Source organism: Neolamprologus multifasciatus, chromosome 7 (genome assembly GCF_963576455.1).
Source record: "Neolamprologus multifasciatus chromosome 7, fNeoMul1.2, whole genome shotgun sequence".
In the NCBI taxonomy this organism is placed as follows: domain Eukaryota; kingdom Metazoa; phylum Chordata; class Actinopteri; order Cichliformes; family Cichlidae; genus Neolamprologus; species Neolamprologus multifasciatus.
The window spans coordinates 39316827-39327827 of record NC_140445.1 but is presented as its reverse complement, the minus strand read 5'-3'; positions in this window follow the sequence as shown (position 1 = coordinate 39327827).

The window sequence follows — 11001 nt, the reverse complement described above, 5'->3', positions numbered from 1 at the left end:
AGAAAGTGGATCAGATTCAAATGTCCTGCTGATATCACCCATAGTTTTAACCCAATTATCAACGCCCTGTTTGGTCAGACGGGCTTTATTAGATAAAACTAGACTTCTTCTGGCTAATGTTAGCTGACATTAGCTGCTTCACTCAATACAGGCTTGAGCTAAGTATTGGCTCCGATGTTAAATGACTGTGTCTGGCTGTTTTCAGTGTTTAGTTACAGGGAGCACTAATAACAGGAGAGCCTTTTTTTTTTTTTTTAAATTTGGGCTTTAATGCATATAAATGAAGTGAAATGAAAATATTCTTTTATAATGGAATTGCATTTCTTATTATTATTTTACTTGAAGTAATAGCTACTGTTTCCCCTGAAGCGAGAGCCAGGGCGGAGGAATGCGGAACACCAGCACAAATTTGATGAAGCTCAGCTCAGAGGTGGAACACAGGTGAAGGAGGACGCTTTTAACGGTTGGTGCAGATTCACAGCGCTTTCTTTAAAACTGGCTTAAGGTGTTTTTGAGTTTCTGTGATCTATTAAATATTACCTCATCAATCAGCAATCATGTGGTATCAATGTGGTGAAATTCCGACTTGCATCACTTGGTTCTCCTCCACCTGTTTCAATGTCATGACACATACAGGTGCGCACGCATCCTGAAAAACACTGCAGGCCTTTCTGCCTCCTGCTGTGACTGCAACACATCAAACACTCTCTCTCTCACACACACACACACACACACACACACACATATACACACACACACATGCACGCACACAGACACACACTTCATGTATTGCATCATGTGTAAACGTGCATAAACACCCTCTCTGTCAGCGTGTTTGTGCGTTCAGGCAGTGTGAGCGAGCTAAAGCGACAGCCCGCTGACCGAACTCCTGCCATCGCCATCGCCGCCACTGAATACCAAAGAGCAGCTCCCACTGAGCGTAAACACAGGGCGCAGCAGGGCCGTGACAGATGACGGCAACGCTGCTGCTCCTGAGCACCTCCGGCATCAGACGCTGAACGTCAGTGGAGGGAAGATAATCACAGGCCGACGGCAGGAAAGGAGACAATATGGAGGCAGGAGGAGCAGGGTGAAGCGCTCTAACAGCCTCACCACAGGATGCTGGCCTCGGAGGCGGAGTCAGCCCGTCATGCAGAGTCGACTCGCCTGAGTCTGCTGTGGAAGGTGGAGGCAGTCAACTCCTCTCCTCTCACCTCCTCTTACTGTGGTTTCTAGCTGCTGCAGGTCGGGTTCCTTCAAGTTTTTTTGGCCAGCAGGTGGCAGAGGCCTTCGTCGGCCTTTACACCTCAGGCGCAGCAGCTCCACCACAGAGCTCTTCCATCACTTAGTTTTCACATATGAAGGTATAGATTTGTTTGACTGATAACCTCCTCCAAGAAAAGCTGTTTTTATAAAGAAGCAATGCCTGAGAATCTATCATAACCTTTAAACACGTTACACACGTTTAGGGTGTAAAACGCTGTGTAACGTGTAGCGGTGTAACGTGTAGCAGTGCAACGTGTAGCGGTGCAACGTGTAGCGGTGTAACGCTCCAATGCTCCAAAGCAGCCAATAACACATCAAGATGTGCTCACATCCACAGGGATACTGCCAAGTTCTGTTAACTAAACGTGCACCGAAATCAGTGCCTTTGTTACACCTGACCATTTTTTGCACTACATTGTCATGCCGTTTGGATTAAGAAATGCCCCAGCCACATTCCAGCTACTGATGAACACTGTGTTACGTGGAGTCCGAAATTGTGAAGTGTATTCGGATGATATAGTGGCCTATTCATCCACCTGGACTGAACACCTCAAAACCCTTAGCGAAATATTTGACCGCCTGTGTGATGCCTCTCTGACACTAAACTTGGCTAAATGTGAGTTTGGAAAGGCTGTTGTAACCTACCTAGGCAAGCAAGTAGGACAGGGTCGAGTCCTCCCTTTTGCCGCTAAAGTGCAGGCAATATTAGACTTCCCAGCTCCTCAAATGCATTGAGAGCTGCATTGTTTTTTAGGCATGGCCGGTTACTACCGTAGTTTCTGCAAAAACTTCTCTGAGGTAGTAGCCCCGTTTACCAGCCTTGCCAGTCCTAAGTCACCGTTCGTGTGGTCAGAGACATGTCAGTTTCCTCGGGTTTGATCCTGTACTTACTGACCCTGACTTTACATGTTCATTCAAGCTCGAGGTGGACGCCAGCGCTTTGGGGGCTGGCGCCGTGCTCCTGTAAGAGGATGAACATGGCGTTGACCATCCTGTCTGTTTTTTTGTTTTTTTTTTTAATTCATAAAACATCAGCTACATTATAGCACGATTGAAAAGGAAGCTTTAGCTTTGCTGCTCGCCTTGCAGCATTTCGAAGTGTACCTTGGGTCCAATCCTCTACTAACCATTGTATTTTCCAACCATAACCCCCTCGTGTTCTTATCTCAGATGCAGAACAGCAACCAATGCCTCATGCTCTGGTCTTTATTCCTCCAAGACTTTAACATTGAAATCTGTTAGAAGAAGGGCTTAGATAATGTCATGGCTGATGCACTGTCTAGATCATGAATCAAACTTCTCGTTGAGGACGAAAAGTTTGATCTTGGATAGGGGGACATTATGATTCAGTGTTATGGATGTTTTACACTTTGTCTGGCACACCAGAGGGCGGCATAGTTTGTGTCCTGTGTCATTGATGTTATGTGGGTTCCGGGTGTAGGCTGACCATTGATGGAGGACTGGGAGAGGCCGGCTATAAATGAGGACCCTTCTGAACCGGCACGTCCCCCAACTACTTCCTGTTCCCAACGAACTGTGCATGTGGCTGCATATGAATCTGTATTCTGGAATGAGAAGCTTTTGCTGTGTTGTAAATAGTTTTGTTGTAAATAGTTGTAAATACTTTTACTCAGTAGATTTAGAGGTGAGAAGCCATTTTCTTTTGGAACCTTTTCTCCTGTTTTTGGTTAGGGAGGCAGGTGGGGGGTTTCCGTGTAGGTAAGCCAGTTGCACTTCATTTCTAGAGAGTTTTGTTTGTTGTTTTGGCCATGCTAACCCTGACGCCCGCTACCTTTTGGGACTTAATAAACTGACTGGATGTTGTAAATCTGTGGCAGTTTTGGTTTGTCTTCCTTGAGAGCAGGGAGTGTGGGGGCACTTTCCTTTCTTTTCTTTTTTTTATTTTCCTTGTGTTGCACACCGGTTTCCCCTGGGCTGGGGTGTAACATAAGTGCAGATGTGCCTTAAAGGGGTTTAAAGGAAGTCCTACACATGTGTGGGTCTGTTTGTGCTCTGACTCTTGAGACTGTTGTATATCTATAAATACTTTTTTATATCTAGATAATAATATCATTCAGTCCAGGCAGCGGAGCAACTTCACTAAAATAATCATTCAGCTCCGCTGGACTGATTATTTTTATACTGCTTGCTGTCACTCTGTATAACTCAGAACATCTGCATTTCAGAGAATCAACCTCCAGATCATCATCATCACATTAATGCTCATACTGCACTGCAGTACTGTGAGCCATAAAATTAAAGCCATGGGTCACTTTCAGAAGGTGCTGTAGATGAATGATGACAAAAAAACAAGTCACTTTTGCCTGTTGCTAGGTGATTGCTTGGCAACATGATGACATAGCTGAAGGTTTTTATGTTATCTGCTACAGAAGAAACGTCAATGGCCTGAGATGTACCTGTGTGCCAGTTTTGGGTGCCGAACACACCGCATGGTACTGACAACTCCACACTGTAAAAAGTTCACCTCTTTTAATGAAGACTTCCAGGTTTGCAGTTTTCCAGCAGCTTCCAGTCATTGTTTCTTTGCAAGTTTAGCCTCCACCAGCTGATCTGGCAAGTGAGAGTTCTGTTCTCACAGCTTCCTGTGAGAAGTTGTTGGAAGGTTGCAGGTAAGTCTCACCTGAAACAAAGGCAAAACCAAACTGCAACAAAACAAATTAAATCACAACCTCAGACAAACAAGAACGCAGCAAAGTCAGTGAAACACAAGTCAGACGTAAATATCATTTCTTGCTTTTTACAGGTAATTTCTTTTGATTCCAAAAGAAACTTTGTATCAACTCGCAGTCAAAGGAACAAATAGCTGACACTTTCACACATTTAAAAATCAGTGAATCCATGGAATATAAATGCTTGTGCTACTCAAACTGCTCTGGTTTACCTCAAGGTGTCATGGTCTGGGTGGTTTTCCACAGCATCGGCTCCTCCCCACTGGGTGGAGTCTTTGTTGTTCCTCACCTGATGGCAATCATACCGGCAGTATTTATGACCTGCGCACTCAACTGGTCTTCGCCAGATTATCTGCCAACTTTAGTCAGTTCTCGGCCTCACGTCTGTTCCTTGGTGACTCATTGTGTATATTAACCTTATTTCCTCTGTTTTCTCGTCAGCATCTGAAACCCACCTACCAAGCTCTCCTGGATACAAGTTTGCAGCCGCCGGTAATCTCTACCTTTTTTCGAACTGCCAGTCTCTCCTGCCTGCCTCCCTGCATTGCACGCAGCACCCACCTGGACCTCTCCTGCCTCCCTCCTCCACGCAACCCCCACCTGCAAGCTTGTAAGACAGCTCAGTGTATTATTCTCAGATTCACTCGCAGCTCTCTGTGGGATTCCTCTGACTGCTCTCTCCTCTGTTTCAGTGCCTTGGCCAGCCACAGTTTCCCCTGCCCAGTCCCTGCACCCAGTTATCCCTGCCATCTAGTCATAGTCATAGTATTTTCTCTCGCATAACTAACGTGGCTCTAAAGAGGGGCTGAGGCCTGAAGTTTAAGTATCAGGAAATGAAATATCATGTTTCTGAGTCCAGTGGACAGGAAACATTAACTTGCCCTTTTTTCAATGATGTGTTTTTTGTCCAGTTGTGATTAACCCTTTAAGACCTATGTCTGTGAAGGTTCTCAGTCATCCAGGTCACCGTAGTCAAAGGAGCTTGCAAAGAAAAGCGTCTGGACTTCTTTAAGTTGCTTGAAGACGTTTCACCTTTCATCCGAGAAGCTTCTTCAGTTCTAAGGTCAAATGGTGGAGAGTCCCAGATATAAATAAATCCCCCACAGAGGGACAAAAGGACCCCCTGATGATCCTCTAATCGCCTGAGCCAAGGTGTGAAACTGGGTGTGGGTCCCAATCAGCCAGAGTTTCGGGTGAGCTCATTGTGAAACCTGGCCCCACCTTATCATGCGAATTCCCGAGGTCAGATGGCCCAGGGTGTGAGTGGGCGTTAAGGCGTCTGGGAAGGGATCTCAAAACTGGATTATAGATGGCAGAGAGTTGGTGTCGTAAACCACTGCCTCTGTTCAAAGATGGTCGCTCACAGTGGACATAGATGGCTTCTTTCACTCCTCTTTCAAACCATCTGTCCTCTCTGTCCAAAATGTGAACATTGGCATCCTCGAAAGAGTGACCTTTATCCTTAAGATGCAGATGGACAGCAGAGTCTTGTCCTGTGGAGGTGGCTCTTCTGTGTTGTGCCATGCGCTTGTGAAGTGGCTGTTTGGTCTCTCCAATGTAGAGGTCTGGGCATTCCTCACTGCACTGTACAGCGTACACCACATTGTTAAGTCTGTGTTTTGTCTTTCGGGTGAACCAGTTTTTGTCTGAGTGTGTTGCTGGGTCTGAAATGCACCGGGATGTCATGCTTGGAGAAAACCCTCCTGAGTTTCTCTGATACACCGGCTACATAAGGGATGACAATGTTGTTGCGTCTGTCCTTCTTATCCTCACTCGCTGGTGTCTGATCTTCTTTTCTGTGCCTGTTTGCTGACTTTATGAACGCCCATTTAGGATAGCCGCACATTTTGAGTGCTTCCTTTACATGTGTGTGTTCCTTCTTTTTTCCTTCAGGCTTAGAGGGAACATGTTCTGCCCGGTGGTGTAGAGTCCTAATTACTCCAAGTTTGTGTTCCAGAGGGTGATGGGAGTCAAACAGGAGGTACTGGTCCGTGTGTGTGGGCTTCCGGTAAACTTCGATGTTGAGGTTGCCATTCTCTTCAATGTGCACAGCGCAGTCCAGGAAAGGCAAACAGTCGTCCTTTGTGTCTTCCCTGGTGAACTTGATGTTTTTATCCACAGCGTTAATGTGCGCAGTGAAGGATTCCACTTCTTGTGTCTTGATTTTGACCCAGGTGTCGTCTACATATCTGTACCAGTGGCTGGGTACTCTCCCTTTAAAAGAGCCAAGAGCCTTTCTTTCCACTTCCTCCATGTAAAGGTTGGCTACAATAGGTGACACGGGGGAGCCCATGGCACAGCCATGTTTTTGTCTGTAAAAGCCTTCGTTGTATTTGAAATATGTAGTGGTGAGGCAGAGGTCTAACAGTGTGCAAATCTGATCAGGTGTGAAGTTGGTCCTGTCCTCCAAGGAGCTGTCTTCTTGTAGTCATTTTCGGACAGTCTCCACTGCCTCCGTGGTGGGTATGCAAGTGAAGAGAGAGACTACATCAAAGGACACCATGGTTTCATCTGGATCCAGGGTAAGTTTCTGGACCTTGTCAGTGAAGTCGGTGGAGTTCTTGATGTGGTGTGGGGTGTTCCCCATGAGAGGAGCAAGGATGGTAGCAAAGTGTTTTGCAATGTTATAAGTGGCTGAGTTTATGCTACTGACTATGGGGTCTGAGTGGGACAGCTTCCTTGTGGATTTTAGGAAGTCCGTAAATGCAGAGTATGGCATCCCCTGGGTAAAGGCGGTGATATGTAAGGCGGTCAATGATTTTGTCCTTTTTCAAAGTGTTGAAGGCAAGCTATAACTTTCTTTTTTTGTAGCTGCTTGTGGGGTCTCGCTTTAAGGCTTTGTAGGTATTGTTGTCACTGAGGAGAGTAGTGATGTTTGTATGGTAATCTGTAGTGTTTAGGACCACTGTGTGTGTGTGTGTGTGTGTGTGTGTGTGTGTATGTAATTTATTTTTAGTGTCTTCATAGTTTTATTTTTGAGATACACCAATTTTTATATACTGCAGGATAAACGAAAAACAATCCTATGATGCAAAGAAAACTTTTATAAGTCAAACAAAGCAATTTCATCTGCTGAAGTAAATCATTTGCAGCTCTGCACTTAAAGACAGGTTCCTAGCCATTACCATTATAGTTTAATCAACCGGTTGTGATACACTGGAATTCCACTGACTGCCTGTTTCTTCTCATTATAGTGACTCTATGTACCTCCACCCGGGTCGCTGCCCCTTTTCCCCCTCCCCAGGATCCGTTCATGGACTCGTACATCTAGCCATAGCACACAGTTTGAGTTTCATGTTTCATAGTTATGCCTCATAGTTCATAGTTTTCTCCCTCATATTTCAGTTCATAGCCTACATAGTTCAGAGTTCAAAGCCTTCATAGTGTCTTGCATTGTAATTAAATTAGTCACTGTAAATAAAGCACTGTATTCACATCAGCAGTTTCGCCTCCTTCTGTGTCTGCACTTGAGTCCACACACACAGCGTGGCTCTCTTGGCCTTAACACTGACTCAAATTCACTGGAACATGTTGGCAATCACTTATAATTAGACTCAATTCTTTGCTAACCTTTGCCGATTGGTCTGAGAGTGTGACGGTTGAGTGTTTTTGGACTGTCAAGTTCTCTTTATTTAAATGCTCAGTTGGATTTGGGTTTGTTTGGTGTCTGTATTTATTTATGTGTTTTTCTGAAGTGTACTTATTCACGAGTCCTTACCCCTTGGTTTTAGTTTAGGTTATATTTGCTTGGTGTTCTTTTGCTGCATTTAGGCTTTGCTGCGTTCCCACTGCAGGTCTTAATGCTCAATTTTTATTTTTTTTGATCAAACCCGATTTTTTTTTTTTTTTTTTTTTTTTTTTTTTTTTGTCTGCTTGTTTACACTACTAATAAAATGTGACAGCAAATGCGTGAACCCTCAAAGTGGCCCGCATGCACAAAAGAAGACCTGTTTAGACCCACAACAAACACTATTGTTTGACTGATGGCCCTTAATATAAAGAATTTGGACTTTACGTTTCCCAATTTTGCTTTAAGTTATAAAGTTATTTACATATGGCCTAATAATTATCCTTTTTTTTTTTTTTTTTTTTTTTTTTTTTTTTTTTGCCTGTCCCGTTTGGTTCTTTTGCCATCAGAATTATTGTCTAAAGGCGAAGAAAGATGCCCAACGGATTTTCTTTACCAAATTGACCATCCCAGCTTTGCCGTAATGGTCCATTTGATTCACCTTTTATTCTTTATTTTATTTTCACTTGCTGAATACGGGACAGACTTGACTGGGGGAAAGAAAAGGGAGAAAGAAAGAGGGGAAGAAAAACAGTTGAGAAGAGGGACGGGGGAGAAGGGCAAAAAACAAAAACCAACAGAATAAGCAGAAGAAAAAAAAAAAAAATACATATATCGATCACCTGGATCACCTGTTGAGAAAGAAAAAAGAAAACAAGCAGAAGAAAACGAGAGTAATACAATAAACCACATCACAATGATATATGGGAATATGACAGTAAATACTAAATATTAAACATTATTGTGCAGCACGTAAGATCGACAGCACAGTGTGCATTGAGGTAGGAGCCAAAAAGGGTGTAGTTTGTGTGTGTGATCACCCGTGTGTACACCTGTGAGCATGGACGCGCTTGTTTTCTTAAAAGGTTCCCTCATGTAATGATCTGCTAGAGGGTGTGGGGGGCCACTGCCCCGTCCTCCAGGGCATGAAGCAGGTATGGAGGAGATCAAAACCCCAGACATCCAGAGGCCCCCAGAACACAAGAGACCAAGGAAGACCAACAGAGGGGCAGCCGCGCCACTGTCCCAGAAAGAGCTGAGGAGAGTCCCAGATGAGGGGTCACCCAGCAGCCACGGAGCAGAAGCCAGGGGGGGCTGCAGTGACGTGCCCGTGAGCTCCGCCGGCAGCCAGCTGTGCCTGAGTGACCGAGCCCCAGGCCGAGAGGCCGGGGCACCCCACCTCCGAAGTGGCCCAAGCGAGCCCCAGGCTCCAGGCCCCGATAAGCAGCCGCCAAGGAGTGAGCCGGTGTGTACCCGGACGCCCACCCCCGGACACAAAGAACCACCAACGCACCGACGTCTGAGGGAGTCCGCCCCCGGCAGGGGAAGTGGTGGGGGGAGATAGGCCTCCAAACCTTGGAGGGCCTGAGCTGTCCTCAGAGAGGTGGCATCTGATACCCAACCTGACATACAGACACAGACATACAGGCACACACAGATACAAACATCCATTCCCACCCTCATGCTCTCATATGCACTTACTCCACACTCAACCAACGTGGAGACAGACATAAAGAGACGCTGTACACACAATCACACTCCCCAAGCGTACTCTACGAACCGGGTCTAGGTACCCTTGCCCCTGGAGGGGGGAACTGCACCCAGACCCAGGTTGTGTTACCCTTTTCCCTGCAGTGGGGAGAAGCAGACCGCCCCGACTCCGCAGCAGCAGGGAGGCCCCACACTCCGGACCCCCAGTCGGACGGCCAACTCCTCCTCCTAGCCCCCCTGCTCCAGCAGAAAGCAGAGAACGAGGGTGAGAGAAGACTCCTAACCTCCCTCCACCCGCTCATTGTAGTGTTGATGTATGTGTGTTCTAAGGTGCGTTTAAAACCCAGGAGGGCATGGAGCTACCTGCCAGAGAGCAGCAGGTAAGCGCATAGTCCCTCCTGCTAGCCCTCAATGTCTACGTGTATTTAAAATTGAGAGGTGGGCAACGACGCCGGGGGTGAGGTGTACACCCTGATGGTAATTGGGATTCCGTGTAGCGTGCCCACCCCCAAGATCCTATATTTATGTGTAATGAGAATGTGAGTAATGTGAATGTCTAAGTTGCGGGATAAAATTGAGGCAGAGGCAGCCAGAAGGGGACAGAGGGGGGGGGGTTACCTCCTCTGCACCCTGGTGACACACCCCCACTCCAAGGCCCTGCATGTGTGGGTGGTTGTGGTGGAGCGGGAAGAGGGAGGCAGCTGGAGATGGGGAGGGAAGGAAGGGAGGAGCAAGTGACCCCTCCCTGGGGCCAGCTCCCCCGCTGACCCCAGTAGGCACCCCCATACTCCGCGACCCACCAGGGAAGGGGGGCCCAGGCCCATCCGAACCGGGGCCCAGCGCAGCGGCGCCGCCCGGCCCCACAGAGCCCGGGGCAGTCCACTCAACCCCACAACAGAGAAAACTGCACCCACCCCATCATCCACTCATCTTCCAGACTACATAAGACAATAGACGCCCAGGCTGAGATCTTCCTCCACCTCTCCTGTATCTCCCCCTCTTGCAGAGAGAGTTCCTGAGAGAGGAAAGCCCCTGCAAGATGTGACAACCCCCCCCCCCACCAGTTGAAGAGCCCCCCAGCTGGCTCGGCGCACCGGCGGCACCCTGCGCCAGTGGCGGGCCCCCATATACCCACCGGCCCACAACCCCGGCAACACACCAACCAGGACCCAGGCCCCCGAGGCCCGGCCAGGGCCCCAGGCCAGAGCCGGAGCGCCCCCAGAACCTCACGCCCGTCCCGGACCCACCCAGGGGCAGCCAGGCTACCAGGTCAGTAACCCCCGTCCGTCAGCACAGACCCTCCCCTAGCCCCGCTGCACGTAGCCACGAGGAAGCCGTCACCTAAGAGCCAACAGAGCCCCTAATTGGCCATGACCGCTACCCCGGGTTGAGCCCCCCAAGGAGGATGCTCCTGGGGAACCCCCCGACGCCCCAAGCCTGACCCTACCCCCACACCAATCACAACAGTGAAGGCGAGACCAAAATATGACCCCCCACCCCCACTAGGTGATGGAGCTGATCAGAGGAGCCCAGAGCGATTGATCTGATGTGGTGGCAGAGGCTGTATCAAGACTAATGTAATCTAATAGATAATTTCTATATTGGTTAGAATTAAGATTGTTTTTATTTTTCCAGTTCATGAGGACTGTTTTCTTGGCTATGCATAGAGCAGTGAAAACCATATGGGCTATATTCTTTTTCTGAAGTGACATTATCTAAGCTGCCCAACAAACACACTAAGGGGGAAGTTGGAATGTTACATTTCAG